Source organism: Fukomys damarensis, unplaced genomic scaffold (genome assembly GCF_012274545.1).
Source record: "Fukomys damarensis isolate Sample0158 unplaced genomic scaffold, DMR_v1.0_HiC HiC_scaffold_18, whole genome shotgun sequence".
Classification (NCBI taxonomy): Eukaryota; Metazoa; Chordata; class Mammalia; order Rodentia; family Bathyergidae; genus Fukomys; species Fukomys damarensis.
The window spans coordinates 40,884,882-40,893,126 of record NW_022900930.1 but is presented as its reverse complement, the minus strand read 5'-3'; the positions used below and the strand labels follow the sequence as shown (position 1 = coordinate 40,893,126).

The following is an 8,245-nucleotide window of genomic DNA, read 5'->3' as shown; positions in this document are numbered from 1 at the left end:
AAAAAAAAATCCAAACTAGGGAGATGAAAATTCATGAACAAAGTTGTTTTTAAAGACAGCAAGTTCCTTATCAGTCGTCCTGCTTTCTCCAGCTGTGTTTTCTTTTTTCTTTTCTTTTGTGATAAAGGGAAAGATTTTCAGCTTCCAAAATGTCTTACAATTGCCTTATTTAGTCGATCTTACTTTTTTATATCTCCCCAAAGGGTCACAAAATCTATCCACTTAAAAAGAGAAAATGATGTGGTTTTAGTGCAAAGAGAGAATAGCCACTTTGCAGACCCATCAGGAATGGGAGTAAATGGAACCTGGCAATCACAGCCACAACATACTAAGCAGCTGCTATTGTCTCCAGTGTCAGGAGCTAGACAGGGAACATGGGGTGAGCTGCTGGGGCGGGATACTTCTTCAACTCCAGAAAGTCCAGATAAACTGTTGAGTGTTCAGAGGTGGAAAGGATTGTTAAGAGTGCACAGAACACGGTAGTCTTTGGATGAGGCACCCTTCTTCTTTCTCTTGAGCCTTCCTTTGGGGTGTTCCTTGTGAACAGACGACCTTTAGGAATAAGGAGGAGCCTTGCAAGTTAAGGGAGGGGCTAAGTCTTTCAACGGATGGATGAGGTTTTGTGTACTTGTCTGAGGGAGAAGTTTTGACCCAGGTTACAAGTGCAGGGGATATTCTCCAATCGAGAACTGGCGAAATCATAGAGCTGGAAGGTGTCTTAGAAGTGCATTTAATCCAAACCCTTAGTTTTACCAAAGAGGAATAGGCTCAGGTGCAAAAAAAACATCTTGCTCAAGTTTCCCGTATCAAAGAAACATAGCTAAAACCAATTCTGTGCATTTCTGGCCATACTTTTTCCACAGTACTATTGTTATATTCCCCTTGCTTTCTATTATGACTTTGCTACTGAACATTTCTGCTGCTACCTTGCAAAAATATACCTTGCAGGTTCAGAAGTATAGCTTGTAAACTGTTTAGTGCACAGAGACTCGTCAGCCACTGGAGGCATGAATCAGCAAGTTGTAATGTACAGCATCACTCCAGGATCCTGTGTGTGGGGTGTGGGTGTGGCTGCATGCCAGATGCATACTCTACCACTGACCTCCATCTTCCAGTCCCTCAGGATCCTTACTGCCTGTGACACAGATGTGTGAAGTTTAAATTTCAAAAATCCAGCTGTGGAATCGGACTACCTGACATGGTGTGTGACCCTGAGATGGTGTGTGACCCTGTGCAAGTTATTTAGCCTTTCAGAACTTCAGTATCATCTGTAAAGTGGGGCACCACAACTATATCACCCACTAGATTCTTTAGACAAGGATTATATAGAATAATCCAGTAGATGGGGATTCACTTTGTAGCAAGTATTCAAAAATTGCTAGCTAGTTATTTTTTAATAGCTTCTCTGCCCAAATCTTAAGAAAATGAGAACTGTGTTTTTGAGAAGAGAGGGTGTATTGTGTAGGCATAATCCTTTAGTGCCTAGGAAAATGTTCTGGAATTATAAAGTCGTGCTCCCAATAATCCAGAAGCTTTCTTCTGTTGTCTTTTATGTCTAGTATGGCTTGCTTATTTTTATAGCTTTTCTCCCAGTAGCTGTCTTACTTACTCACAAATTTAATAACTTGTTTTTAGACCTACAGTTTCCTCTGTACTCCATGTTTATAATATCATGGTTTATGGAGGTATTATTGATATATAATAAATCCACACATTATATTGAAATGATATACTTTCATTAGTCTTACATATGCATCCACTATATACCTGAAACCATCATCACAATAATGTACCTAATACATTAACAGAAAAGATTTTATACATCCCTCGGCAATCTCAATTTCATAACCCTCTGGGGTGTCACATCTTCTCACCTTGCCCATCCTCAAACCTCCATCCCCACGCAAAACATTACACAGATGGAATTATACAGGCTACACTATCTGCTTGGCTTCCTTCACTCAGTATTGTAATCATCTGTGCTGATACTGTGTTCTAGATGGTCACTCCTTTTGTTATTGTTGTGTACTCCATACTTTTTCTGCATTCACTCTTTACCTTGTCCTGCTTACCTGGCTGTGGTGTGGAATGAAAATATATTTTAGTGATTCAAAACATTTATTGAAGCTGGGCATGGTGGTGCACGCCTGTAATCCCAGCACTTGGGAGGCTGAGGCAGGAGGATTGCTGTGAGTTTGAGACTAGCCTGGGCTACAAAGTGAGTTCCAGGTCAGTCTCAACAACATAGTGAGACCCTGTCTCAAAAAAAAAAAAATCCAAAACATTTACTGATTAAACAGCTATGTTTCTTGTTTTTTTTTTTATTTCATTTGTTTCCTTGTATACCTAATAAGGAGAACACAGTTAATGTAGGTTCCCTGAAGACAGTACTCATTTACATTTTGTATGCATAGATTTTTTAAGTGAGATTTGTAAACCATTTTTACTTATTTGAACCTTGAGATTCTCCTTTCTTCCTGGTCTCCCTGGTCTTTTCTTCCCCACTTTCTCTCTCCCTCTCTCTCTCTCTCTCTCTCTCTCTCTCTCTCTCTCTCTCTCTCTCTCTCTCTACTCTCTCTATTTCCTGATGAATTGATTGAATAAATTCAGTTCTATAAACACACAAGGTGTTGACTTCCATGGTGAAAAATTTACTTTGTTAATGTTAATGTTAAAGTTAAAGGCTTTTTGAAAATGGAGACAGCATGTTTTCAATTCCCTTGCAGTGAAATACATTAAAAATAATGATACAACAACAGTAATGTGTTTGTAAGTTGATGAGAGATCATTTGAGAGACAAGTCCATTTTTGCAATGACTTTTTACCATCATCATAGTTATGGTATCTCTGAACTACTGACATTCCTGCATGTATGAAAGAATAAAACAACAATTGACATTTAGAATAAAATGCCTGTTCAAGTGTGAGGAAAGTTTTAATTCCTTCGTCACAGTGTCACCCTATGAATACTGTAGACCAAGCCTCAGTGCCAGAAGTACAGCGACTTAGCAGTGTGTGGAAGGTAGAATTTAGCCAGAGGGAATCATAAAGAAGCCAGAGAAAACAAACTTTACCCAGTCTGCATCACAAACTTGTGTTCTGGGCAGTTGTCCTGAGAGTTTGCACTGCCCGAGAGGCCTGAGAATGCAGCAGTTTAAAAACTGTAATAGAAATGTACACACTGACTGTAGAGACACAACAAGACTTCTAGGAGTGCAGAAAGACTTTTATGAAGAATGATGAAAAGTAAGTGCAGTTTCTGACCTGGGAGGTAACTCAGAGATGATTTGTCACAGACTTTTATTTTGCAAGTTACTTGTGCAAGGTCATATGATTTCTTAACAGCAGTACTGGGAGGGGGGCCTGGCACTTCTGAACCACAGTCCTGTGTCCTATCCGTGTTGTACATTTCATTGTGTTGGATTTTGTGTGCTGGTGTGCAAAGGGTTGGCATACACGACGTGTTCTCTTTAGACCGTCCCTTTTGCCTGGGACATTGCATGCTTAGATGAATCTTCTTGATCATTGTGTCTTCTTTGAGGTGACTTTGTTGAATGAGAGGCTGTGCTCCTCTAACTCTGTCCACCAGCTCTATGTTGGAATGGCCCCAATACAATGTACACTTGGTTAACAGACAGATCAGTGGTGCTGTTTGGTCGTCTTAACTACTCTTATCAGTGAGCCTGCCAAATGTCTTTGTACCCAGGAAGCCCATAACTGTCAGTGTCTCAGGAGGTTTTAAGCCCCTCTTCCCTAGTCTTCACACGTAAATTGGAATTGCTTTACTGCATCCTCATCATTCGCTCGTGCGGCTTGTTCCGATCTGTACCTTAGCTGCTTGCACAAAGATTCTCTGAGTGGGAAGGCGACCTTCAAGGATCATCCGCCCTTACTGACAGTCACTCATTTAGTCTAAATCCTTTGTTTTTACAGATCTGGAACTGAAGACTCATAGGACTTGTCTAAAGTCTCAAAGTAACCCACTGCGTGGGAAAAGCCAAATCTCTTGTTCTGAGTAGGATTAAGTGTGGCAGATCTCCCTGAACCACTGTTCATGCCTCTTTAACATCAGCGATTGTATCAAGCCCAAGCTGAGCAGCTGCAGTCTCTCAACAGGGCCAGGGCCAGCCCAGAAGGGTTTACTGGAAAAAGCTGTTTCATATGATGAACCACAGCATGAGAGTGCAACTATGGTTTTTGCTAAGGTACATTAGCTGTCTCTCTGTACCTTAGTTGATTTAGGAGAAAAGTCTTATTGGCTCACAACCAGTGACAAATTAGGAGCAATTTAGTTCTCTTCAAAGAAACTAGTTATAACCCTGTCCCTCTCCAATGTCAATTAGTCACCCTTTTTTTATGCTCTAAAAGCATTTTATTTGTGTCTCTAGTTGGCATGGGACATGAGTGACTGCATTTTCAGTGTTGTTAGTTCATATATTGGCAGTATGAAGTGGTTCAAATTGGGGGCTCATGGGATAACCATTCCTATCCTAAAAGGATAGGAGGCTTTTAGCATATATTCTTGACACCTTTTAAAGCAGTAACAGATGTGAACATTCAAGAGATTTTAAATAACTTAATGATATAATTTTGTTACTGAAGATTACGTATCAGAATAAGAATCTAAAGTGAATAAAATAAGGGTGACCCTCCTTCAGCGGAAGGATTAAAAATAAGAAATGGATATCTTTTCATTTAATCTGCACTTGTGCATTCCAGACCAGGACACAAAGATTTTGTTGTTTTTCATTTCTTGAATGACAGAGGACTAATCTTTTGGGGGAAGAACTCATGACTTTTAAATAAGTCAGTTGTGCCATAAAACATACGATTTGCAATGAAATTATTTAAGGGGGAAAGAATGTGGTTAAGAGTATAGTAATATGCTATTTGCAATGCCTAGCATCCAAGGACACTTTCTTTTCCTGAAACAATGTTTTGAGACAGATGATAATTTTAGAAGTTGATGACACAGCCCCTGACCCTGCCCTGGCTCTGGCTTCTGGTACATGACACAGAAGGACACCATTGACTTCCCCATATTTTAAAAGTGACCGTCTAGGTTGAAAAGCATAGATCACTCTCCACATGTTCGGAAAGAAAATCTCAGCGGAGACTCCTGCTGGCAACAACCTATCTCCTCTGTTGCTGCTTGATGTTTTCATTTGTTATTCTGGGTGGGCTGACTGGAAGAGGTTAAGTGTTTAGTCACCCACCCCAACCCTATTCTTAGATTTTAGGAGTCAATGTCTGAACCTACCTTGTTTTTGGTTTTTTTCTTCTTTTGGTACTGGGGGTCAAACTTGGGTGCTTACACTTGGGAGACGGGCGGCAGAACCACTGAGCTAAATCCCTGACCCCAAACCTACCTTGTTTAGGTTGACATAAAATTAAGGATTTAAATTGATGGGCATGAAGAAGCATTGAAATTTAAGGCTGTTCCATGCCAATTACGTTTTTTTAAAGTTCTTCGGAAGTGAAAATGGGAAGACGTTTCGCTTGTTCATTGTCATTGGCTGAAATGGACTTCCAGACTGTTAGTGCATTGCAGCTCTCAGTGTCCTCATGTTTCATGTTCTTGGCTGCACTTTTCAAAAGCTGGTGATGGTCAGGGCTCTGGGGATTTAGCTCAGCGGTTCCGGAGCCTGTCTGGCAAGTACAAGGGCCCAAGTTCGATCCCTGGTACATAATAAAAGTAGGTGATTGTCGGTAGCCTTTTTTCTGGTAACAGGATTAAAAGCTGATTTATTAGTTATTTAGGGAAGACTGCTAGTTAATTTGCGATGAAATCTGTTAGGATGGTGGAGCAGGGCTGGCTCCCCAACCTCTAAGATCTCAGTTGGAAAACTTCCTTAAGCCGAGTGTGTGATTTTTCCACCACTCTTGTGGACAGTGGCCTCCTCTTGCCCATCCCTTTGCACAACTAAAGTGTGCAAGGGCACAAAAGCTCCCCAGAACCTCATTCTCCGGGCCAGACTCTCAGAACACGAGGGGCCTCGGACAACAGGGAGAGGACCCAGACCCAGACACAATCAGACCGAGGGACACCTGTGTCACTTTTTCAATCACACAAAAGAAGGAAGGCTCTGCACTCGCCTCCCGCAGTTTTTCCCTGGATTTCATTTTCACATTTAGCCCATTCTGTCTTATGCTTTGCTATTCAGGAAGACTAGTCCAAGAGTATGTCTCTGTCACCATGATTTCTTATAAAGACGGAGAAGGGGCCGGGGGCGGCGCTGTGCTCCCAAGGCCTCCATGACAGCCTTTGGGTGCGGGCAGCACGTCTGCCTGGCCACCACTTCGTACAGTCACCTCCTAACCCCCCATCCTCCCTGTTAAAGACCCACACACGGAGACTAGGACTTGTGCGCATGGCTGCAACACGGAGTGGGAACAGTAAGGTTTGCTCTTTTTTTTCTTCTTTTTAAGGTTTCAGTTTTGAATGTCAGAAAAAGTCCTAGCTTTAACCTGGACGAGCCAAGATTTCTTGACATCGTATATTTCCTGTTTGTAAAAGTGTTCAGAGCATCCCTGTGCAAGTCCCAGGAGTCCCTGTGTAATGCGTAGCATGGCATGGGCCACGTTGCAGGGGGGCTGTTGGTGTTGCTTCTCTTCCTTCCGGCTGGATGCACCCCCTGTCCCCAGCACATCTGCAGTTCTTCTGTAATCTTCCGCGCTGTTGCTTCTCTCTCCCCCTGACTGCCAAGAGGGTTGTGCCAGTGGTTCTGCCTTCCTGTATTTTTCCTTTTCCTCTAGTAGCTCGATAAGGCTCCTCTGGAAAAGCATGAGGCTTGGAACTACTAAGGAGATGTGTGCTTCCCAGAGCCCAGGAGCGGAGTTTTAATGAGTTTTTTCGCTAGAAAACAGGGAGGAGCAGAACTATCCTTTACCTCTAATGGGCAGTTTGGTTCTGTAGGTTTCTCAAAGCAGGATGACTGTGGGCTACTGGGTCTGGAGATGAAAAGACTGTGAACATTTCTCTTCAAGTTCCTGCAGTGAAAAGTAAAGTTAGGTTATTGACTGTATAGCGGCTATAAGCTGAGAGTCTGTTTTCATTATTAAAACAAATATGCTTTTGGTTTATGTAGATTTTCCCCTTTCTACTTAGACGGCTGTGAACATTCAGTAAGGATACCAAGAAAGGCCATGCCAGTGGTTGGGCCTCCAAAGCTGTCCTCTGAATGCTAAACAACAGAAAAAAAAACAAAAACAAAAACTTTTAAGTGATTGAAAATGAAAATGAGAGCTTGATTGGAAGCCAAATTATAAATTTATTTCAACTCTTGGCCTGCAGGCTGTGAAGTAACATTATTTGTTGTCAAGTTTGGAAAACAACTCAGATTCAGGTCCAAGTGATTATTCCACTTTGACACTGGTGCCTCCCTGCCAACTGCAATTGCATTTAGTCATAGATTAATTAGCCTGGCAGAGGCGGAAGAAGGCAAGGAGAGCCAGCCACAGGAGGCGGCAAGCCAGGCCATGAGGTGGGGCCAGAGGGACTGGGTCCTAGGCAATTTCCAACCACCTCAAGGTTAACCCCGTGCTGAACTGGGGAGAGACAGTGTGGATGGAAAACGGACTCTACACCTCGGTACTACACCTTCCAGGTCTACTGACTTGGCTGGTGCCAGTGAGCTGGGGAAACCCTTCACCCCAGTCCCCAGGCGGCATCCCCAGTCACCGGACCAGTGTCTGCAGACTCAGCACTCATCCGCTTTGCTCTGGGGCTTGCACAAACACTGCAGGACTCTCTTACTCCTGCCAGTGAAATGGAAGCAGCAGCGTGTGTGCACACACACATTACTGGGTTATAAGGACAGGTGGGATCACAATCACTAGAGCTCTTGAGCAAGCGGGCTCTGTGAGAGTTAAATGAAGACAGGGTTATTAACACGTGTAACAGGTAGCTCGTTCTTTTTTCGCGGTATTTCCTGCTGGCCTTCCATTCCAGGGTATGCTACCTTCACCTCTTTTCCCATTCTGCGTTCATCTTAGCTACACATCTCTTTCCTCCAAAGAAATTCCTCTCCGGCAGGGGCAGTGCGCTGTGGTGCCCCCTCCTGTCCCCTCCAGGCTCTGTCGCTGGAATGAAATGAGCTTGGAGTGCTGCAGGCCTGCGCCTCCAGCGGTGGCACCCAGCGGGACCCAGGGCGCTGTCTTCCCAGGGGCTTGTGTTCCTTGGGAAGCAACCCGAGTGGAGCGCTGTCTGTCCCGCCCGGCTGCACACTGCGCTCCCCGGGGACGG

General features: G+C 43.4%; 1 protein-coding gene across 2 annotated transcripts in view; it reads left to right on the top strand.

Moving 5' to 3' along the window:
- The window catches only part of Csgalnact1 (chondroitin sulfate N-acetylgalactosaminyltransferase 1), a 296,177-nt gene that overhangs the window by 118,159 nt on the left and 169,773 nt on the right, over positions 1-8,245 (top strand). The gene's annotated exons all lie outside the window — the stretch shown is intronic.